Source organism: Hemitrygon akajei, unplaced genomic scaffold (genome assembly GCF_048418815.1).
Source record: "Hemitrygon akajei unplaced genomic scaffold, sHemAka1.3 Scf000166, whole genome shotgun sequence".
Taxonomy (NCBI): domain Eukaryota; kingdom Metazoa; phylum Chordata; class Chondrichthyes; order Myliobatiformes; family Dasyatidae; genus Hemitrygon; species Hemitrygon akajei.
In genome coordinates, this window is record NW_027332052.1 from 732,845 (window position 1) to 757,495 (window position 24,651).

Below are 24,651 nucleotides of genomic sequence, written 5' to 3' on the forward strand. Positions count from 1 at the left end.
GGTCTGCTCTTTCGATCTCAGAGATTTTCAAAATCTGCCACGTCGGGAATGTAACTGAGATGGCGTCATCTGTTTGCTCCCATTTTTAGAATCCAATGCTAGTAGTTGTGAACCATTGTCCCAGGTGAGATCATAAAGGATATAAACTGCATGGACGAAAACATTCAATCAAAAAGAATGCCTGTAACGCAAACGGACCGGCTAATTGCGTGAAAAGAAAATGCTTGAAGCGTATTACCGTGTCGAGAAAATATTTTATGTCTTCATTGCCCTGATTGGCGTTCCAGGTAAGCGAATCCAAGAACACAACAACTCTGTAAGTGAGTCTGTTTTTTTTTTTTGCTTACTATATCGGCGACCTGCATCCAAAGCCTCGTGTGGTGATAATCCTTTGCTCATTTACACAGTTTTCCTCCCGTAGTTTGCCTATTACTTGCACCAACGTGACTGAGAAAACTCTATGAAACGTACGGAAAAGCCGTAAATGTAAGCAGCCTTCACGGACACTGTCTAGGTTGGTGTGCCAGCGCTGAGCAAAGGGGTCACATCGGAAGGATAGACTAAGATGGTTTCAGTTGGTTTTGTTCGCTTACAGGGCACATAATAGCAGGACATGTCACAGCGGAAAAAAAAATGAATTGTACTCATTGCAACAGTAGTCCTGTAATGAATCCGTTTTCTCCTGAACAACGGACTAGCTTTGACTGCCCTCTGAACGTCTTCTTGCTTCCCTTCGGTGTCCAGTTGTTTTGATTAAACGCTCTGTACGGGATAAAAATGGAAAACCGTTTGGTTTGTCCAAACTTTCTGCGACCATTTCACCCTTAACTTTACTTGTTGGTATCCAAAGTCACGGGTACTCTCAGTATCTACTCTTCCGGTGCAAAGGCTTTGGTTTGATTTCGCTGATTAAATATATCAGCCACTTTTCTTGTAAAGGTATTTATTGTAATCTATAATGCCTCTTAACTCTGTTTCTCCAGTGAATTTATTAGCGATTACAGTCCTATCACAGAGGAAGTGTGGTTTGTCCACCTGCACCACTCGCTACTTGGTGGCCATGGCAACGGCAGATCTGATGGTCATTATCACGGAGGTAATTTTGTATCGGATCAGCGAACATTATTTCCCAGTGAGTGTCCTGAACATTACTCCCGTGGACAGTGTTAGAGTTGTCTTCTCTCGTACTGTCGTGGACTATTCTGTATGGTTCACTGTCGCTTTCACATTTGATCGCTTTATCGCCATTTGTTGCCACAAGCTGAAAGCAAAATATTGCACCGGGAAAACAGCAGCCGTGGTTCTGGCAGCAGTTGGCGAGTTGTTCTGTTTGAAAAATATTCCCTTCTACTTCACGCTTGAACCGGGAGAAATTATTAACAACGTACCGTGGTTCACTGTTATAAAACTAAGTTACTACACTGATCCGGGATGGATTAGATTTGACTGGTTTGATACGGTATTAACTCCTTTACTGCCTTTCGCTGCAATTCTGCTGCTCAACGCTCTGACTGTCAGACACATCTTAGTGGCCAGTCGGGTCCGGAAGTGGCTGAGGGGTCAGAGCAAAGGGGGGAGTCGCAGTGACCCGGAGATGGAGAGCAGGAGGAAATCAGTGGTTTTACTCTTCACTCTCTCCGGCAGCTTCATCTTCCTGTGGCTGACAGCTGTTTTACAGTTCCTCTATTATCAGATAACAGGAACAGGAGGCGAGTGGAATGATTCTGAATATATATTTTATGAAGTCGCTTTTTTGCTGAGAACTTTAAGCTGCTGCACCAACACATTTATTTACGTGGCGACTCAGTCCAAGTTCAGGGAGCAAGTGAAAAATCCCGTTACCTCAGTTTTTGAGTTCATTAAGAAAACCAGCTATCGAGCGAAGTCCGGAGACCACTGCAATGTTTTGCGTTCATTCTCCCGTTACTGAAATCCCTGCTAAAATCGAAAAGACTACATTTTTGCATATTTAATCAGGGAGCAGTTCCCAAATGCCGATCCGATGAGAACAAGTACATGCAAAGAACAGTTGCTACAACCAAATTCCCAGATTGATCGCTGTCAATTGTTCCCCCCTCTCAATACGTAGGCATTTCCCTGATACGCAATGTCTGGCTGTCACATGTTTACTTACCAACCACTGATATCGATCCCCGAAGCTACACCAATAGTGATGCAAAACTCCGGTAATTCCATGGTAGCAGTCGTTAGATTTATCAAATCTATGGCATTGATAGTGACGACAGAGACTATAGAGGTGCGTCAACATCTAACAACGATGCGTTTGAATGCAGACGGAGATACTGAATGCTGACTCATACCGATTGGAAACACTATCTGGTGGCAGGCCGGCGTTCCTTTCAAAGAAAGATTTATTTGCTTCAGTGTTTAACCAAATGTGGTTTCTTGTAATGTAAGAAAACTCTGCAACAGTTGTGCTGAGGCCTGTACACATCTTGCATAACTTTGTGGAGACCATATTCTATTGTTTCTGCTGTCCGGCAATTGAAGCCATGCCTACCCAGTCCTTCTTGAAATGACTAGCTAAATGTGCTAGCAAGGAATCTGCTGAAACTAAGCTGACCTTGTCCATTTGCAGCGTATTATGAGACTGCGGATGTGAGCTCAACATATCCAGATTTCCTTTCATAGAGATGTTCTTCTCGTTTAATGAAATATCCAACAATCACCAGCTCGCATTTCATCTTTGTGATTGCATGCTGCATCTACACGTTAACAGAATAATACATGCCAATTGCCTACTGACTCTAACATAATAACTGATTTTGCGTCTTTCCGGAATATCCGACCACATTCAGACACTCTCATGTTGATTCCAGCTTAAAATTACCGATTGAATGATCCTCGATTTAAATTCCCGCTGTGCTGCAATTTTGACTCTCAACCAAATCACTAATACAAATTTGAAAGTTGGAACGGAGGCGCTGGAACAGATGACGCTAACCGGTGTTGAACTATCGACAACTGATCGAGATTTGGCAATTCTCTGCGGGAGTTTTGAATAATTCAACAGTTGTACTTTATTGTTTCTATATAAAGATAACCGGAATTGTGGTTACCCCAGGGCAACAAATAAAATCCAGAATTGTATTGTTCCTATTGTACGAATACTGACTCCGAATACCTCTCCAAACCCCAGACGCTGAAATAGGGGACCGTCCGTTGGCTGAACGATTCTTTCTTTTGACTACAAGGAGCGGAATGTGCCCCCTTGTTAGATTATTGCCATTTGAAAGCATAAATGGGTGTGTGACGAGTGAAATCCAAGCTCCTTCTTGACGCTTCCCCACAATACAGTGGGCATATTCGGTTTTTACTATGGTTAAAAAATATAAAGTCCTGATCCAACATTAAGTGGTCCCGACCTATTTCTATAATATACACGGAGGAGTTTGTTCAGGTGAATTCCCGAATGTGACAACATGTGTGGTTGTATCTATCTATTTCCTGCATGGTCCACCTGATATCTAATATGGAAAATGGTGGTTCTCTAAATTTAACTTTGTTAATCCTTGGTACATAATTGAAACACAAACCGCATACTTCGTATGTTGAGTAGTTTATCGCGGGGTGACTGATAATTCGTGGCATGGGTTAGAAGGAGCCAATTTCAGAAAACCTGGCACTTATATTTTTTCAACATTGTCCACTCCTGCATCTACACACTTAGTCCAGCGGTCGTTGATTATACGAATCTTGGACCTCCAGAAAGTGCCCACACATGGGTGATTGATAAGTCCGTGGCCTATGGTTCATAGGGATCAGCTATACAGCTCTTTTTACATGCACATGCAGCTCAACCTTTGAGTGATTATGCAGAAAGGTTGAAGTTAATAACATCTCCTGCTAACTTGGGCCACGAACTTATCAAACACCCCGATGAGTTAATGACTGATGAGTTCTTAACTTCAAACTTTCTGCATAATCACTCAATGAGCTGGACTACATGTGCATGTAACGAGAGTTGTATAAAAAATCTCCTTCTATCTTCGGCCACGAATTTAGCAATCACCCCTCGTGTTAAGAACTTAGTCATTAATTCAGTTTGGCGTATCCCCCCAAGGTTTCTGAATTATGGAGCATTTCCGAAAGTGCAGTCGCTTGTTGCGGACCTAACTTTAAGCTCCTCCCATATCGTCATAACCTCAATTTACAAATTATTTCAACCACGCATCGGTTGCTGAGGCCAAATATTTGGCGTTTTTAAGCGGAGGTTTATAGAAGTGTAATTCACAGGGACATCGAAGTTTATATAGAGAAGGCAAGAAAAACCCTGCTGGGTGGAAAATACATCAACTATCATCAGCATGTGCTCTGGTCACGTTGCCGCACTAATATTCCAGATGCAATTGAAAAAGTTCTCATGAGTAAACCCCTAAAATTGCTGCACACAGCGGTCAGTCACTGAAACGTTGAAAGATTACATGTTTAATCCGCTCTGATTCCCCTTTCCATGTATCCTGGACTCGGAAATATCTGTTGTGAATCGAGTTGCTTCCACACTTGAGATTTCCTTGCAATTAAACTGATTTCCAAGCCCCCTGTGTTGCCGAAGTTAATCGCTGACTGTCATCTACACCCCAGGGCGTTGCGGAACATTAACCAGGTCCCTCTGCTTTTAAGACCTTCGGACGTGTCCACCTTATTATCAAAGGGAATATTCACATTTCGGTTCCTAACGGAACTATCTCCCTCTGATTTTTTCAGAGCCCGGCGTTCACTTTTCATGTTTCCACTTCACAGTCTCTCCATCATAACATGTCCACATTCTCTTATTGTGAAGATTTACCTTAAGCCTTCCTCTTCTGCCTATGTTTGCGTTCCCCTGTTCAGTTTCCACGTACGTGAGCAGTCTATCCATATAAAAAGTAACATTATTGTAAGCACACATACTCGATTTCTCCCTGATAATTTTAACTAAACATCGGTCGGAAAACAAAAATTAGTACATTTGTAAACGCGTTTCCTACTTTCGTATGGTGCCAGAGTTCCCGCTGAAGCAAAATAAGAATTGTCTCTGCGAATGTAATCACGAGTTCCCTCTTCGGGATATGACTATCCTCCTCCCCTCTGTGTTCGTAAAATGCATTTTCCGATTGGGATCCAAACATTATGAAATACAAAGTTCCTGAAAGTACATTTTCACGCCGGCTGCATTTGACGGTGCTCGGAACGTAAGCAACACATTTCTGAAAACATGATAGACCACTGGAACACCTTGAAATACTAATCATGACGTATTGTGCTGGTGGCAAATCCACGTCAATGTGATGGAAAGGTGTGGATGCAGATTCATTCTATGTCCGACCCCGGGAATTTGCGATGGGACGGTGTGGAGGGAGATTCAATCTGTGTCTGACCACGGCAATGAAAGATGGGACGGTTTGGATGGAGATTCACTTTGTGTCTGACCCCGGGCTTTTGTGATGGGACGGTGAGGAGGGAGATTCACTCTGTGTCAGACCCCGGGAACGTGTGATGGGACGGTTTGGATGGAGATCCATTCTCTGTCTGAACCCGGGCTTTTGTGATGGGACTGTGTGGAGGGAGATTCACTCTGTGTCTGACCACGGCAATGTGAGAAGGGTCGGTTTGGATGGAGATTCACTCTGTGTCTGACACCGGGCTTTTGTGACGAGACGGTGAGGAGGGAGATTCACTCTCTGTCTGACCCCGGGAACGTGTGATGGGACGGTTGGATGGAGATTCACTCTGTGTCTGACCCCTGGCTTTTGTGATGGGACGGTGAGGAGGGAGATTCACTCTGTGTCTGACCCCGGGAGTGTGTGTTCGGACTTTGAGGATGGAGATTCACTCTGCGTCTGACCCCAAGACCGTGTGATGAGACGGTTTGGATGGAGTTTCACTCTGTTACACACCCAGGGAGTTTGTGATGGATAGGTGTGGATGCAGATTCACTCTAAGTCTGACCCCGGGAATTTGTGATGGGACGGTGTGGAGGGAGATTCAATCTGTGTCTGACCACGGCAGTGTGAGATGGGACGGTTTGGATGGAGATTCACTCTGTGTCTGACCCCGGGCTTTTGTGATGGGACGGTGAAGAGGGAGATTCACTCTGTGTCTGACCCCGGGCTTTTGTGATGGGACGGTGAGGAGGGTGATTCACTCTCTGTCTGACACCGGGAACCTGTGATGGGACGGTTGGATGGAGATTCTCTCTGTGTCTGACACCTGGCTTTTGTGATGGGACGGTGAGGAGGGAGATTCACTCTGTATCTGACCCCGAGAGTGTATGTTGGGACTGTGAGGATGGAGATTCACTCTACGTCTGACCCCGGGACCCTGTGATGGGACGGTTTGGATGGAGATTCACTCTGCGTCAGACCCCGGGAGTGTGATGGGGCGTTGAGGAGGGAGTTTCACTCTGTTTCACACAACGGGAGATTGTGATGGATAGGTGTGGATGCAGATTTACTCTAAGTGTGAACCCGGAAATTTGTGATGGGTCGGTGTGGAGGGAGATTCACTCTGTGTCTGACTCCGGGAACGTGTGATGGAATGGTTTGGATGGTGGTTCACTCTGAGTCTGATCCCGGCAGTGTGTGATGGGACGGTGAAGAGGGAGATTCGCTCTGTGTCTGACCCCGGAAGTGTGTGATAGGACGGTGAGGAGGGAGATTCACTCTGTGTCTGTCCCCGGGAACGTGTGATGGGACGGTTTGGATGAAGAATCAATCTGTGTCTGACCCCGGGAGTGTGTGATGGGACGGTGTGGATGAAGAATCACTCTGTGTCTGACCCCTGGAATTTTTGATGGGATGGTGTGGAAGGAGATTCACTCTGTGTCTGACCCCGGGCTATGTCTGATGGGACGGTTTGGATGCAGGTTCACTCAGTGTCTGACCCAGGGCTTTTGTGATGGGATGGTGTGGAGGGAGATTCACTCAGTGTCTGACCCCGGGCTTTTGTGATGGGACGGTGAGGAGGGAGATTCACTCTCTGTCTGACCCCGGGAACGTGTGATGGGACGGTTGGATGGAGATTCTCTCTGTGTCTGACACCTGGCTTTTGTGATGGGACGGTGAGGAGGGCGATTCACTCTGTGACTGACCCCTGGAATTTGTGATGGGATGGTGTGGAAGGAGATTGACTCTTTTTCTGACCCCGGCAATGTGTGATGGGACGGTTTGGATGGAGGTTCACTCAGTGTCTAACCCAGGTCTTTTGTGATGGGACGGTGTGGAGGGAGATTCACTCTGTGTCTGACACCGGGAGTTTGTGATGGGACGGTGTGGATGGAGATTCACTCTGTGTCTGACCCCGGGAATGTGTGATGGGACGGTTTGGATGGATATTCACTCTGTGTCTGACCCCGGGCTTTTGTGATGGGACGGTGTGGAGGGAGATTCACTCTTTGTCTGACCCAGGAAGTCTGTGTTTGGACGGTGCGTAGGGGGATACACTCTGTGTCTGACCCCGGGAGTGTGTGTTGGGACGGTGTGGAGGGAGTTTCAATCTGTGTCTGACACCGGGACCGTGTGATGGGACGGTTTTGATGGAGATTCACTCTGTGTCAGACACCGGGAGTGTGTGATGGGGCGGTGTGGAGGGAGATTCACTCTGTGTCAGACCCCGGGAACGTGTGATGGGACGGTTTGGATGGAGATCCATTCTCTGTCTGAACCCGGGCTTTTGTGATGGGACTGTGTGGAGGGAGACTCACTCTGTGTCTGACCACGGCAATGTGAGAAGGGACGGTTTGGATGGAGATTCACTCTGTGTCTGACACCGGGCTTTTGTGATGGGACGGTGAGGAGGGAGATTCACTCTGTGTCTGACCCCGGGAACGTGTGATGGGACGGTTGGATGGAGATTCACTCTGTGTCTGACCCCTGGCTTTTGTGATGGGACGGTGAGGAGGGAGATTCACTCTGTGTCTGACCCCGGGAGTGTGTGTTCGGACTGTGAGGATGGAGATTCACTCTGCGTCTGACCCCGGGACCGTGTGATGAGACGGTTTGGATGGAGTTTCACTCTGTTACACACCCTGGGAGTTTGTGATGGATAGGTGTGGATGCAGATTCACTCTAACTCTGACCCCGGCAATTTGTGATGGGACGGTGTGGAGGGAGATTCAATCTGTGTTTGACCACGGCAGTGTGAGATGGGACGGTTTGCATGGAGATTCACTCTGTGTATTACCCCGGGAATGTGTGATGGGACGGTTTGGATGGAGATTCACTCTGTGTCTGACCCCGGGCTTTTGTGATGGGACGGTGAGGCGGGAGATTTAATCTGTTTCTGACCCCGGGAACGTGTGATGGGACGGTTTGGATGGAGGTTCACTCTGAGTCTGATCCCGGGAGTGTGTGATGGGACGGTGAAGAGGGAGATTCACTCTGTGTCTGACCCCGGAAGTGTGTGATAGGACGGTGAGGAGGGAGATTCACTCTGTGTCTGTCCCCGGGAACGTGTGATGGGACGGTTTGGATGAAGAATCAATCTGTGTCTGACCCCGGGAGTGTGTGATGGGACGGTGTGGATGAAGAATCACTCTGTGTCTGACCCCTGGAATTTTTGATGGGATGGTGTGGAAGGAGATTCACTCTGTGTCTGACCCCGGGCAATGCATGAAGGGACGGTTTGGATGCAGGTTCACTCAGTGTCTGACCCAGGGCTTTTGTGATGGGATGGTGTGGAGGGAGATTCACTCTGTGTCTGACCCCGGGCTTTTGTGATGGGACGGTGAGGAGGGAGATTCACTCTCTGTCTGACCCCGGGCTTTTGTGATGGGACGGTGAGGAGGGAGATTCACTCTCTGTCTGACTCCGGGAACGTGTGATGTGACGGTTGGATGGAGATTCTCTCTGTGTCTGACACCTGGCTTTTGTGATGGGACGGTGAGGAGGGCGATTCACTCTGTGACTTACCCCTGGAATTTGTGATGGGATGGTGTGGAAGGAGATTGACTCTTTTTTGACCCCGGCAATGTGTGATGGGACGGTTTGGATGGAGGTTCACTCAGTGTCTAACCCAGGTCTTTTGTGATGGGACGGTGTGGAGGGAGATTCACTCTGTGTCTGACACCGGGAGTTTGTGATGGGACGGTGTGGATGGAGATTCACTCTGTGTCTGACCCCGGGAAAGTGTGATGGGACGGTTTGGATGGATATTCACTCTGTGTCTGACCCCGGGCTTTTGTGATGGGACGGTGTGGAGGGAGATTCACTCTGTGTCTGACCCAGGAAGTCTGTGTTTGGACGGTGCGTAGGGGGATACACTCTGTGTCTGACCCCGGGAGTGTGTGTTGGGAAGGTGTGGAGGGAGTTTCAATCTGTGTCTGACACCGGGACCGTGTGATGGGACGGTTTTGATGGAGATTCACTCTGTGTCAGACACCGGGAGTGTGTGATGGGACGGTGTGGAGGGAGATTCAATCTGTGTCTGACCAAGGCAGTGTGAGATGGGACGGTTTGGATGGAGATTCACTCTGTGTCTGACCCCGGGCTTTTGTGATGGGACGGTGAAGAGGGAGATTCACTCTGTGTCTGACCCCGGGCTTTTGTGATAGGACGGTGAGGAGGGTGATTCACTCTCTGTCTGACCCCGGGAACCTGTGATGGGACGGTTGGATGGAGATTCTCTCTGTGTCTGACACCTGGCTTTTGTGATGGGACGGTGAGGAGGGAGATTCACTCTGTATCTGACCCCGAGAGTGTATGTTGGGACTGTGAGGATGGAGATTCACTCTACGTCTGACCCCGGGACCCTGAGATGGGACGGTTTGGATGGAGATTCACTCTGCGTCAGACCCCGGGAGTGTGATGAGACGTTGAGGAGGGAGTTTCACTCTGTTTCACACAACGGGAGATTGTGATGGATAGGTGTGGATGCAGATTCACTCTAAGTGTGAACCCGGAAATTTGTGATGGGTCGGTGTGGAGGGAGATTCACTCTGTGTCTGACCCCGGGAACGTGTGATTGAACGGTTTGGATGGAGGTTCACTCTGAGTCTGATCCCGGGAGTGTGTGATGGGACGGTGAAGAGGGAGATTCACTCTGTGTCTGACCCCGGAAGTGTGAGATAGGACGGTGAGGAGGGAGATTCACTCTGTGTCTGTCCCCGGGAACGTGTGATGGGACGGTTTGGATGAAGAATCAATCTGTGTCTGACCCCGGGAGTGTGTGATGGGACGGTGTGGATGAAGAATCACTCTGTGTCTGACCCCTGGAATTTTTGATGGGATGGTGTGGAAGGAGATTCACTCTGTGTCTGACCCCGGGCAATGTATGATGGGACGGTTTGGATGCAGGTTCACTCAGTGTCTGACCCAGGGCTTTTGTGATGGGATGGTGTGGAGGGAGATTCACTCAGTGTCTGACCCCGGGCTTTTGTGATGGGACGGTGAGGAGGGAGATTCACTCTCTGTCTGACCCCGGGCTTTTGTGATGGGACGGTAAGGAGGGAGATTCACTCTCTGTCTGACCCCGGGAACGTGTGATGGGACGTTTGGATGGAGATTCTCTCTGTGTCTGACACCTGGCTTTTGTGATGGGACGGTGAGGAGGGCGATTCACTCTGTGACTGACCCCTGGAATTTGTGATGGGATGGTGTGGAAGGAGATTCACTCTGTGTCTGACCCCGGGCAATGTATGATGGGACGGTTTGGATGCAGGTTCACTCAGTGTCTGACCCAGGGCTTTTGTGATGGGATGGTGTGGAGGGAGATTCACTCAGTGTCTGACCCCGGGCTTTTGTGATGGGACGGTGAGGAGGGAGATTCACTCTCTGTCTGACCCCGGGAACGTGTGATGGGACGGTTGGATGGAGATTCTCTCTGTGTCTGACACCTGGCTTTTGTGATGGGACGGTGAGGAGGGCGATTCACTCTGTGACTGACCCCTGGAATTTGTGATGGGATGGTGTGGAAGGAGATTGACTCTTTTTCTGACCCCGGCAATGTGTGATGGGACGGTTTGGATGGAGGTTCACTCAGTGTCTAACCCAGGTCTTTTGTGATGGGACGGTGTGGAGGGAGATTCACTCTGTGTCTGACACCGGGAGTTTGTGATGGGACGGTGTGGATGGAGATTCACTCTGTGTCTGACCCCGGGAAAGTGTGATGGGACGGTTTGGATGGATATTCACTCTGTGTCTGACCCCGGGCTTTTGTGATGGGACGGTGTGGAGGGAGATTCACTCTTTGTCTGACCCAGGAAGTCTGTGTTTGGACGGTGCGTAGGGGGATACACTCTGTGTCTGACCCCGGGAGTGTGTGTTGGGACGGTGTGGAGGGAGTTTCAATCTGTGTCTGACACCGGGACCGTGTGATGGGACGGTTTTGATGGAGATTCACTCTGTGTCAGACACCGGGAGTGTGTGATGGGGCGGTGTGGAGGGAGATTCACTCTGTGTCTGACCCCGGAATTCTGTGATGGGACGGTGTGGATGGAGATTCACTCTGTGTCTGACCCCGTGCTTTTCTGATGGGACCGTGAGGAGGGAGATTCACTCTCTGTCTGACCCCGGCAATGTGTGATGGGACGGTTTGGATGGAGGTTCACTCAGTGTCTAACCCAGGTCTTTTGTGATGGGACGGTGTGGAGGGAGATTCACTCTGTGTCAGACACCGGGAGTGTGTGATGGGACGGTGCGGAGGGAGATTCACTCTGTGTCTGACACCGGGAGTTTGTGATGGGACGGTGTGGAGGGAGATTCACTCTGTGTCTGACACCGGGAGTTTGTGATGGGACGGTGTGGAGGGAGATTCACTCTGTGTCTGACCCAGGAAGTCTGTGTTTGGACGGTGCGTAGGGGGATACACTCTGTGTCTGACCCCGGATAGTATGTGTTGGGACGGTGTGGAGGGAGTTTCAATCTGTGTCTGACCACGGCAATGAAAGATGGGACGGTTTGGATGGAGATTCACTCTGTGTCTGACCCCGGGCTTTTGTGATGGGACGGTGAGGAGGGAGATTCACTCTGTGTCAGACCCCGGGAACGTGTGATGGGACGGTTTGGATGGAGATCCATTCTCTGTCTGAACCCGGGCTTTTGTGATGGGACTGTGTGGAGGGAGACTCACTCTGTGTCTGACCACGGCAATGTGAGAAGGGACGGTTTGGATGGAGATTCACTCTGTGTCTGACACCGGGCTTTTGTGATGGGACGGTGAGGAGGGAGATTCACTCTGTGTCTGACCCCGGGAACGTGTGATGGGACGGTTGGATGGAGATTCACTCTGTGTCTGACCCCTGGCTTTTGTGATGGGACGGTGAGGAGGGAGATTCACTCTGTGTCTGACCCCGGGAGTGTGTGTTCGGACTGTGAGGATGGAGATTCACTCTGCGTCTGACCCCGGGACCGTGTGATGAGACGGTTTGGATGGAGTTTCACTCTGTTACACACCCTGGGAGTTTGTGATGGATAGGTGTGGATGCAGATTCACTCTAACTCTGACCCCGGCAATTTGTGATGGGACGGTGTGGAGGGAGATTCAATCTGTGTTTGACCACGGCAGTGTGAGATGGGACGGTTTGGATGGAGATTCACTCTGTGTATTACCCCGGGAATGTGTGATGGGACGGTTTGGATGGATATTCACTCTGTGTCTGACCCCGGGCTTTTGTGATGGGACGGTGTGGAGGGAGATTCACTCTTTGTCTGACCCAGGAAGTCTGTGTTTGGACGGTGCGTAGGGGGATACACTCTGTGTCTGACCCCGGGAGTGTGTGTTGGGACGGTGTGCAGGGAGTTTCAATCTGTGTCTGACACCGGGACCGTGTGATGGGACGGTTTTGATGGAGATTCACTCTGTGTCAGACACCGGGAGTGTGTGATGGGGCGGTGTGGAGGGAGATTCACTCTGTGTCTGACCCCGGAATTCTGTGATGGGACGGTGTGGATGGAGATTCACTCTGTGTCTCACCCCGTGCTTTTCTGATGGGACCGTGAGGAGGGAGATTCACTCTCTGTCTGACCCCGGCAATGTGTGATGGGACGGTTTGGATGGAGGTTCACTCAGTGTCTAACCCAGGTCTTTTGTGATGGGACGGTGTGGAGGGAGATTCACTCTGTGTCAGACACCGGGAGTGTGTGATGGGACGGTGCGGAGGGAGATTCACTCTGTGTCTGACACCGGGAGTTTGTGATGGGACGGTGTGGAGGGAGATTCACTCTGTGTCTGACACCGGGAGTTTGTGATGGGACGGTGTGGAGGGAGATTCACTCTGTGTCTGACCCAGGAAGTCTGTGTTTGGACGGTGCGTAGGGGGATACACTCTGTGTCTGACCCCGGGAGTATGTGTTGGGACGGTGTGGAGGGAGTTTCAATCTGTGTCTGACCACGGCAATGAAAGATGGGACGGTTTGGATGGAGATTCACTCTGTGTCTGACCCCGGGCTTTTGTGATGGGACGGTGAGGAGGGAGATTCACTCTGTGTCAGACCCCGGGAACGTGTGATGGGACGGTTTGGATGGAGATCCATTCTCTGTCTGAACCCGGGCTTTTGTGATGGGACTGTGTGGAGGGAGACTCACTCTGTGTCTGACCACGGCAATGTGAGAAGGGACGGTTTGGATGGAGATTCACTCTGTGTCTGACACCGGGCTTTTGTGATGGGACGGTGAGGAGGGAGATTCACTCTGTGTCTGACCCCGGGAACGTGTGATGGGACGGTTGGATGGAGATTCACTCTGTGTCTGACCCCTGGCTTTTGTGATGGGACGGTGAGGAGGGAGATTCACTCTGTATCTGACCCCGGGAGTGTGTGTTCGGACTGTGAGGATGGAGATTCACTCTGCGTCTGACCCCGGGACCGTGTGATGAGACGGTTTGGATGGAGTTTCACTCTGTTACACACCCTGGGAGTTTGTGATGGATAGGTGTGGATGCAGATTCACTCTAACTCTGACCCCGGCAATTTGTGATGGGACGGTGTGGAGGGAGATTCAATCTGTGTTTGACCACGGCAGTGTGAGATGGGACGGTTTGGATGGAGATTCACTCTGTGTATTACCCCGGGAATGTGTGATGGGACGGTTTGGATGGAGATTCACTCTGTGTCTGACCCCGGGCTTTTGTGATGGGACGGTGAGGAGGGAGATTTAATCTGTTTCTGACCCCGGGAACGTGTGATGGGACGGTTTGGATGGAGGTTCACTCTGAGTCTGATCCCGGGAGTGTGTGATGGGACGGTGAAGAGGGAGATTCACTCTGTGTCTGACCCCGGAAGTGTGTGATAGGACGGTGAGGAGGGAGATTCACTCTGTGTCTGTCCCCGGGAACGTGTGATGGGACGGTTTGGATGAAGAATCAATCTGTGTCTGACCCCGGGAGTGTGTGATGGGACGGTGTGGATGAAGAATCACTCTGTGTCTGACCCCTGGAATTTTTGATGGGATGGTGTGGAAGGAGATTCACTCTGTGTCTGACCCCGGGCTTTTGTGATGGGACGGTGAGGAGGGAGATTTAATCTGTTTCTGACCCCGGGAACGTGTGATGGGACGGTTTGATGGAGATTCTCTCTGTGTCTGACACCTGGCTTTTGTGATGGGACGGTGAGGAGGGAGATTCACTCTGTATCTGACCCCGAGAGTGTATGTTGGGACTGTGAGGATGGAGATTCACTCTACGTCTGACCCCGGGACCCTGAGATGGGACGGTTTGGATGGAGATTCACTCTGCGTCAGACCCCGGGAGTGTGATGAGACGTTGAGGAGGGAGTTTCACTCTGTTTCACACAACGGGAGATTGTGATGGATAGGTGTGGATGCAGATTCACTCTAAGTGTGAACCCGGAAATTTGTGATGGGTCGGTGTGGAGGGAGATTCACTCTGTGTCTGACCCCGGGAACGTGTGATTGAACGGTTTGGATGGAGGTTCACTCTGAGTCTGATCCCGGGAGTGTGTGATGGGACGGTGAAGAGGGAGATTCACTCTGTGTCTGACCCCGGAAGTGTGAGATAGGACGGTGAGGAGGGAGATTCACTCTGTGTCTGTCCCCGGGAACGTGTGATGGGACGGTTTGGATGAAGAATCAATCTGTGTCTGACCCCGGGAGTGTGTGATGGGACGGTGTGGATGAAGAATCACTCTGTGTCTGACCCCTGGAATTTTTGATGGGATGGTGTGGAAGGAGATTCACTCTGTGTCTGACCCCGGGCAATGTATGATGGGACGGTTTGGATGCAGGTTCACTCAGTGTCTGACCCAGGGCTTTTGTGATGGGATGGTGTGGAGGGAGATTCACTCAGTGTCTGACCCCGGGCTTTTGTGATGGGACGGTGAGGAGGGAGATTCACTCTCTGTCTGACCCCGGGCTTTTGTGATGGGACGGTGAGGAGGGAGATTCACTCTCTGTCTGACCCCGGGAACGTGTGATGGGACGGTTGGATGGAGATTCTCTCTGTGTCTGACACCTGGCTTTTGTGATGGGACGGTGAGGAGGGCGATTCACTCTGTGACTGACCCCTGGAATTTGTGATGGGATGGTGTGGAAGGAGATTCACTCTGTGTCTGACCCCGGGCAATGTATGATGGGACGGTTTGGATGCAGGTTCACTCAGTGTCTGACCCAGGGCTTTTGTGATGGGATGGTGTGGAGGGAGATTCACTCAGTGTCTGACCCCGGGCTTTTGTGATGGGACGGTGAGGAGGGAGATTCACTCTCTGTCTGACCCCGGGAACGTGTGATGGGACGGTTGGATGGAGATTCTCTCTGTGTCTGACACCTGGCTTTTGTGATGGGACGGTGAGGAGGGCGATTCACACTGTGACTGACCCCTGGAATTTGTGATGGGATGGTGTGGAAGGAGATTGACTCTTTTTCTGACCCCGGCAATGTGTGATGGGACGGTTTGGATGGAGGTTCACTCAGTGTCTAACCCAGGTCTTTTGTGATGGGACGGTGTGGAGGGAGATTCACTCTGTGTCTGACACCGGGAGTTTGTGATGGGACGGTGTGGATGGAGATTCACTCTGTGTCTGACCCCGGGAAAGTGTGATGGGACGGTTTGGATGGATATTCACTCTGTGTCTGACCCCGGGCTTTTGTGATGGGACGGTGTGGAGGGAGATTCACTCTTTGTCTGACCCAGGAAGTCTGTGTTTGGACGGTGCGTAGGGGGATACACTCTGTGTCTGACCCCGGGAGTGTGTGTTGGGACGGTGTGGAGGGAGTTTCAATCTGTGTCTGACACCGGGACCGTGTGATGGGACGGTTTTGATGGAGATTCACTCTGTGTCAGACACCGGGAGTGTGTGAGGGGGCGGTGTGGAGGGAGATTCACTCTGTGTCTGACCCCGGAAGTCTGTGATGGGACGGTGTGGATGGAGATTCACTCTGTGTCTGACCCCGTGCTTTTCTGATGGGACCGTGAGGAGGGAGATTCACTCTCTGTCTGACCCCGGCAATGTGTGATGGGACGGTTTGGATGGAGGTTCACTCAGTGTCTAACCCAGGTCTTTTGTGATGGGACGGTGTGGAGGGAGATTCACTCTGTGTCTGACACCGGGAGTTTGTGATGGGACGGTGTGGATGGAGATTCACTCTGTGTCTGACCCCGGGAAAGTGTGATGGGACGGTGTGGAGGGAGATTCACTCTGTGTCTGACCTAGGAAGTCTGTATTTGGACGGTGCGTAGGGAGATGCACTCTGTGTCTGACCCCGGGAGTGTGTGTTGGTACGGTGTGGAGGGAGTTTCAATCTGTGTCTGACAACGGGACCGTGTGATGGGACGGTTTTGATGGAGATTCACTCTGTGTCAGACACCGGGAGTGTGTGATGGGACGGTGCGGAGGGAGATTCACTCTGTGTCTGACACCGGGAGTTTGTGATGGGACGGTGTGGAGGGAGATTCACTCTGTGTCTGACACCGGGAGTTTGTGATGGGACGGTGTGGAGGGAGATTCACTCTGTGTCTGACCCAGGAAGTCTGTGTTTGGACGGTGCGTAGGGGGATACACTCTGTGTCTGACCCCGGGAGTATGTGTTGGGACGGTGTGGAGGGAGTTTCAATCTGTGTCTGACCACGGCAATGAAAGATGGGACGGTTTGGATGGAGATTCACTCTGTGTCTGACCCCGGGCTTTTGTGATGGGACGGTGAGGAGGGAGATTCACTCTGTGTCAGACCCCGGGAACGTGTGATGGGACGGTTTGGATGGAGATCCATTCTCTGTCTGAACCCGGGCTTTTGTGATGGGACTGTGTGGAGGGAGACTCACTCTGTGTCTGACCACGGCAATGTGAGAAGGGACGGTTTGGATGGAGATTCACTCTGTGTCTGACACCGGGCTTTTGTGATGGGACGGTGAGGAGGGAGATTCACTCTGTGTCTGACCCCGGGAACGTGTGATGGGACGGTTGGATGGAGATTCACTCTGTGTCTGACCCCTGGCTTTTGTGATGGGACGGTGAGGAGGGAGATTCACTCTGTGTCTGACCCCGGGAGTGTGTGTTCGGACTGTGAGGATGGAGATTCACTCTGCGTCTGACCCCGGGACCGTGTGATGAGACGGTTTGGATGGAGTTTCACTCTGTTACACACCCTGGGAGTTTGTGATGGATAGGTGTGGATGCAGATTCACTCTAACTCTGACCCCGGCAATTTGTGATGGGACGGTGTGGAGGGAGATTCAATCTGTGTTTGACCACGGCAGTGTGAGATGGGACGGTTTGGATGGAGATTCACTCTGTGTATTACCCCGGGAATGTGTGATGGGACGGTTTGGATGGAGATTCACTCTGTGTCAGACCCCGGGCTTTTGTGATGGGACGGTGAGGAGGGAGATTTAATCTGTTTCTGACCCCGGGAACGTGTGATGGGACGGTTTGGATGGAGGTTCACTCTGAGTCTGATCCCGGGAGTGTGTGATGGGACGGTGAAGAGGGAGATTCACTCTGTGTCTGACCCCGGAAGTGTGTGATAGGACGGTGAGGAGGGAGATTCACTCTGTGTCTGTCCCCGGGAACGTGTGATGGGACGGTTTGGATGAAGAATCAATCTGTGTCTGACCCCGGGAGTGTGTGATGGGACGGTGTGGATGAAGAATCACTCTGTGTCTGACCCCTGGAATTTTTGATGGGATGGTGTGGAAGGAGATTCACTCTGTGTCTGACCCCGGGCAATGCATGATGGGACGGTTTGGATGCAGGTTCACTCAGTGTCTGACCCAGGGCTTTTGTGATGGGATGGTGTGGAGGGATATTCACTCTGTGTCTGACCCCGGGCTTTTGTGATGGGACGGTGAGGAGGGAGATTCACTCTCTGTCTGACCCCGGGCTTTTGTGATGGGACGGTGAGGAGGGAGATTCACTCTCTGTCTGACTCCGGGAACGTGTGATGTGACGGTTGGATGGAGATTCTCTCTGTGTCTGACACCTGGCTTTTGTGATGGGACGGTGAGGAGGGCGATTCACTCTGTGACTTACCCCTGGAATTTGTGATGGGATGGTGTGGAAGGAGATTGACTCTTTTTTGACCCCGGCAATGTGTGATGGGACGGTTTGGATGGAGGTTCACTCAGTGTCTAACCCAGGTCTTTTGTGATGGGACGGTGTGGAGGGAGATTCACTCTGTGTCTGACACCGGGAGTTTGTGATGGGACGGTGTGGATGGAGATTCACTCTGTGTCTGACCCCGGAAAAGTGTGATGGGACGGTTTGGATGGATATTCACTCTGTGTCTGACCCCGGGCTTTTGTGATGGGACGGTGTGGAGGGAGATTCACTCTGTGTCTGACCCAGGAAGTCTGTGTTTGGACGGTGCGTAGGGGGATACACTCTGTGTCTGACCCCGGGAGTGTGTGTTGGGAAGGTGTGGAGGGAGTTTCAATCTGTGTCTGACACCGGGACCGTGTGATGGGACGGTTTTGATGGAGATTCACTCTGTGTCAGACACCGGGAGTGTGTGATGGGACGGTGTGGAGGGAGATTCAATCTGTGTCTGACCACGGCAGTGTGAGATGGGACGGTTTGGATGGAGATTCACTCTGTGTCTGACCCCGGGCTTTTGTGATGGGACGGTGAAGACGGAAATTCACTCTGTGTCTGACACCGGGAGTTTGTGATGGGACGGTGTGGATGGAGATTCACTCTGTGTCTGACCCCGGAAAAGTGTGATGGGACGGTTTGGATGGATATTCACTCTGTGTCTGACCCCGGGCTTTTGTGATGGGACGGTGTGGAGGGAGATTCACTCTGTGTCTGACCCAGGAAGTCTGTGTTTGGACGGTGCGTAGGGGGATACACTCTGTGTCTGACCCCGGGAGTGTGTGTTGGGAAGGTGTGGAGGGAGTTTCAATCTGTGTCTGACACCGGGACCGTGTGATGGGACGGTTTTGATGGAGATTCACTCTGTGTCAGACACCGGGAGTGTGTGATGGGACGGTGTGGAGGGAGATTCAATCTGTGTCTGACCACGGCAGTGTGAGATGGGACGGTTTGGATGGAGATTCACTCTGTGTCTGACCCCGGGCTTTTGTGATGGGACGGTGAAGAGGGAGATTCACTCTGTGTCTGACCCCGGGCTTTTGTGATAGGACGGTGAGGAGGGTGATTCACTCTCTGTCTGACCCCGGGAACCTGTGATGGGACGGTTGGATGGAGATTCTCTCTGTGTCTGACACCTGGCTTTTGTGATGGGACGGTGAGGAGGGAGATTCACTCTGTATCTGACCCCGAGAGTGTATGTTGGGACTGTGAGGATGGAGATTCACTCTACGTCTGACCCCGGGACCCTGAGATGGGACGGTTTGGATGGAGATTCACTCTGCGTCAGACCCCGGGAGTGTGATGAGACGTTGAGGAGGGAGTTTCACTCTGTTTCACACAACGGGAGATTGTGATGGATAGGTGTGGATGCAGATTCACTCTAAGTGTGAACCCGGAAATTTGTGATGGGTCGGTGTGGAGGGAGATTCACTCTGTGTCTGACCCCGGGAACGTGTGATTGAACGGTTTGGATGGAGGTTCACTCTGAGTCTGATCCCGGGAGTGTGTGATGGGACGGTGAAGAGGGAGATTCACTCTGTGTCTGACCTCGGAAGTGTGAGATAGGACGGTGAGGAGGGAGATTCACTCTGTGTCTGTCCCCGGGAACGTGTGATGGGACGGTTTGGATGAAGAATCAATCTGTGTCTGACCCCGGGAGTGTGTGATGGGACGGTGTGGATGAAGAATCACTCTGTGTCTGACCCCTGGAATTTTTGATGGGATGGTGTGGAAGGAGATTCACTCTGTGTCTGAACCCGGGCAATGTATGATGGGACGGTTTGGATGCAGGTTCACTCAGTGTCTGACCCAGGGCTTTTGTGATGGGATGGTGTGGAGGGAGATTCACTCAGTGTCTGACCCCGGGAACGTGTGATGGGACGGTTGGATGGAGATTCTCTCTGTGTCTGACACCTGGCTTTTGTGATGGGACGGTGAGGAGGGCGATTCACTCTGTGACTGACCCCTGGAATTTGTGATGGGATGGTGTGGAAGGAGATTGACTCTTTTTCTGACCCCGGCAATGTGTGATGGGACGGTTTGGATGGAGGTTCACTCAGTGTCTAACCCAGGTCTTTTGTGATGGGACGGTGTGGAGGGAGATTCACTCTGTGTCTGACACCGGGAGTTTGTGATGGGACGGTGTGGATGGAGATTCACTCTGTGTCTGACCCCGGGAAAGTGTGATGGGACGGTTTGGATGGATATTCACTCTGTGTCTGACCCCGGGCTTTTGTGATGGGACGGTGTGGAGGGAGATTCACTCTGTGTCTGACCCAGGAAGTCTGTATTTGGACGGTGCGTAGGGGGATACACTCTGTGTCTGACCCCGGGAGTGTGTGTTGGGACGGTGTGGAGGGAGTTTCAATCTGTGTCTGACACCGGGACCGTGTGATGGGACGGTTTTGATGGAGATTCACTCTGTGTCAGACACCGGGAGTGTGTGATGGGGCGGTGTGGAGGGAGATTCACTCTGTGTCTGACCCCGGAAGTCTGTGATGGGATGGTGTGGATGGAGATTCACTCTGTGTCTGACCCCGTGCTTTTCTGATGGGACCGTGAGGAGGGAGATTCACTCTCTGTCTGACCCCGGCAATGTGTGATGGGACGGTTTGGATGGAGGTTCACTCAGTGTCTAACCCAGGTCTTTTGTGATGGGACGGTGTGGAGGGAGATTCACTCTGTGTCTGACACCGGGAGTTTGTGATGGGACGGTGTGGATGGAGATTCACTCTGTGTCTGACCCCGGGAATGTGTGATGGGACGGTGTGGAGGGAGATTCACTCTGTGTCTGACCCAGGAAGTCTGTATTTGGACGGTGCGTAGGGGGATGCACTCTGTGTCTGACCCAGGGAGTGTGTGTTGGTACGGTGTGGAGGGAGTTTCAATCTGTGTCTGACAACGGGACCGTGTGATGGGACGGTTTTGATGGAGATTCACTCTGTGTCAGACACCGGGAGTGTGTGATGGGACGGTGTGGAGGGAGATTCAATCTGTGTCTGACCACGGCAGTGTGAGATGGGACGGTTTGGATGGAGATTCACTCTGTGTCTGACCCCGGGCTTTTGTGATGGGACGGTGAAGAGGGAGATTCACTCTGTGTCTGACCCCGGGCTTTTGTGATAGGACGGTGAGGAGGGTGATTCACTCTCTGTCTGACCCCGGGAACCTGTGATGGGACGGTTGGATGGAGATTCTCTCTGTGTCTGACACCTGGCTTTTGTGATGGGACGGTGAGGAGGGAGATTCACTCTGTATCTGACCCCGAGAGTGTATGTTGGGACTGTGAGGATGGAGATTCACTCTACGTCTGACCCCGGGACCCTGAGATGGGACGGTTTGGATGGAGATTCACTCTGCGTCAGACCCCGGGAGTGTGATGAGACGTTGAGGAGGGAGTTTCACTCTGTTTCACACAACGGGAGATTGTGATGGATAGGTGTGGATGCAGATTCACTCTAAGTGTGAACCCGGAAATTTGTGATGGGTCGGTGTGGAGGGAGATTCACTCTGTGTCTGACCCCGGGAACGTGTGATTGAACGGTTTGGATGGAGGTTCACTCTGAGTCTGATCCCGGGAGTGTGTGATGGGACGGTGAAGAGGGAGATTCACTCTGTGTCTGACCCCGGAAGTGTGAGATAGGACGGTGAGGAGGGAGATTCACTCTGTGTCTGTCCCCGGGAACGTGTGATGGGACGGTTTGGATGAAGAATCAATCTGTGTCTGACCCCGGGAGTGTGTGATGGGACGGTGTGGATGAAGAATCACTCTGTGTCTGACCCCTGGAATTTTTGATGGGATGGTGTGGAAGGAGATTCACTCTGTGTCTGACCCCGGGCAATGTATGATGGGACGGTTTGGATGCAGGTTCACTCAGTGTCTGACCCAGGGCTTTTGTGATGGGATGGTGTGGAGGGAGATTCACTCAGTGTCTGACCCCGGGCTTTTGTGATGGGACGGTGAGGAGGGAGATTCACTCTCTGTCTGACCCCGGGCTTTTGTGATGGGACGGTGAGGAGGGAGATTCACTCTCTGTCTGACCCCGGGAACGTGTGATGGGACGGTTGGATGGAGATTCTCTCTGTGTCTGACACCTGGCTTTTGTGATGGGACGGTGAGGAGGGCGATTCACTCTGTGACTGACCCCTGGAATTTGTGATGGGATGGTGTGGAAGGAGATTGACTCTTTTTCTGACCCCGGCAATGTGTGATGGGACGGTTTGGATGGAGGTTCACTCAGTGTCTAACCCAGGTCTTTTGTGATGGGACGGTGTGGAGGGAGATTCACTCTGTGTCTGACACCGGGAGTTTGTGATGGGACGGTGTGGATGGAGATTCACTCTGTGTCTGACCCCGGGAAAGTGTGATGGGACGGTTTGGATGGATATTCACTCTGTGTCTGACCCCGGGCTTTTGTGATGGGACGGTGTGGAGGGAGATTCACTCTGTGTCTGACCCAGGAAGTCTGTGTTTGGACGCTGCGTAGGGGGATACACTCTGTGTCTGACCCCGGGAGTGTGTGTTGGGACGGTGTGGAGGGAGTTTCAATCTGTGTCTGACACCGGGACCGTGTGATGGGACGGTTTTGATGGAGATTCACTCTGTGTCAGACACCGGGAGTGTGTGATGGGGCGGTGTGGAGGGAGATTCACTCTGTGTCTGACCCCGGAAGTCTGTGATGGGATGGTGTGGATGGAGATTCACTCTGTGTCTGACCCCGTGCTTTTCTGATGGGACCGTGAGGAGGGAGATTCACTCTCTGTCTGACCCCGGCAATGTGTGATGGGACGGTTTGGATGGAGGTTCACTCAGTGTCTAACCCAGGTCTTTTGTGATGGGACGGTGTGGAGGGAGATTCACTCTGTGTCTGACACCGGGAGTTTGTGATGGGACGGTGTGGATGGAGATTCACTCTGTGTCTGACCCCGGGAATGTGTGATGGGACGGTGTGGAGGGAGATTCACTCTGTGTCTGACCCAGGAAGTCTGTATTTGGACGGTGCGTAGGGGGATGCACTCTGTGTCTGACCCAGGGAGTGTGTGTTGGTACGGTGTGGAGGGAGTTTCAATCTGTGTCTGACAACGGGACCGTGTGATGGGACGGTTTTGATGGAGATTCACTCTGTGTCAGACACCGGGAGTGTGTGATGGGACGGTGTGGAGGGAGATTCACTCTGTGTCTGACACCGGGAGTTTGTGATGGGACGGTGTGGAGGGAGATTCACTCTGTGTCTGACACCGGGAGTTTGTGATGGGACGTTGTGGAGGGAGATTCACTCTGTGTCTGACCCAGGAAGTCTGTGTTTGGACGGTGCGTAGGGGGATACACTCTGTTTCTGACCCCGGGAGTATGTGTTGGGACGGTGTGGAGGGAGTTTCAATCTGTGTCTGACCACGGCAATGAAAGATGGGACGGTTTGGATGGAGATTCACTCTGTGTCTGACCCCGGGCTTTTGTGATGGGACGGTGAGGAGGGAGATTCACTCTGTGTCAGACCCCGGGAACGTGTGATGGGACGGTTTGGATGGAGATCCATTCTCTGTCTGAACCCGGGCTTTTGTGATGGGACTGTGTGGAGGGAGACTCACTCTGTGTCTGACCACGGCAATGTGAGAAGCGACGGTTTGGATGGAGATTCACTCTGTGTCTGACACCGGGCTTTTGTGATGGGACGGTGAGGAGGGAGATTCACTCTGTGTCTGACCCCGGGAACGTGTGATGGGACGGTTGGATGGAGATTCACTCTGTGTCTCACCCCTGGCTTTTGTGATGGGACGGTGAGGAGGGAGATTCACTCTGTGTCTGACCCCGGGAGTGTGTGTTCGGACTGTGAGGATGGAGATTCAATCTGCGTCTGACCCCGGGACCGTGTGATGAGACGGTTTGGATGGAGTTTCACTCTGTTACACACCCTGGGAGTTTGTGATGGATAGGTGTGGATGCAGATTCACTCTAAGTCTGACCCCGGCAATTTGTGATGGGACGGTGTGGAGGGAGATTCAATCTGTGTCTGACCACGGCAGTGTGAGATGGGACGGTTTGGATGGAGATTCACTCTGTGTATTACCCCGGGAATGTGTGATGGGACGGTTTGGATGGAGATTCACTCTGTGTCTGACCCCGGGCTTTTGTGATGGGACGGTGAGGAGGGAGATTTAATCTGTTTCTGAC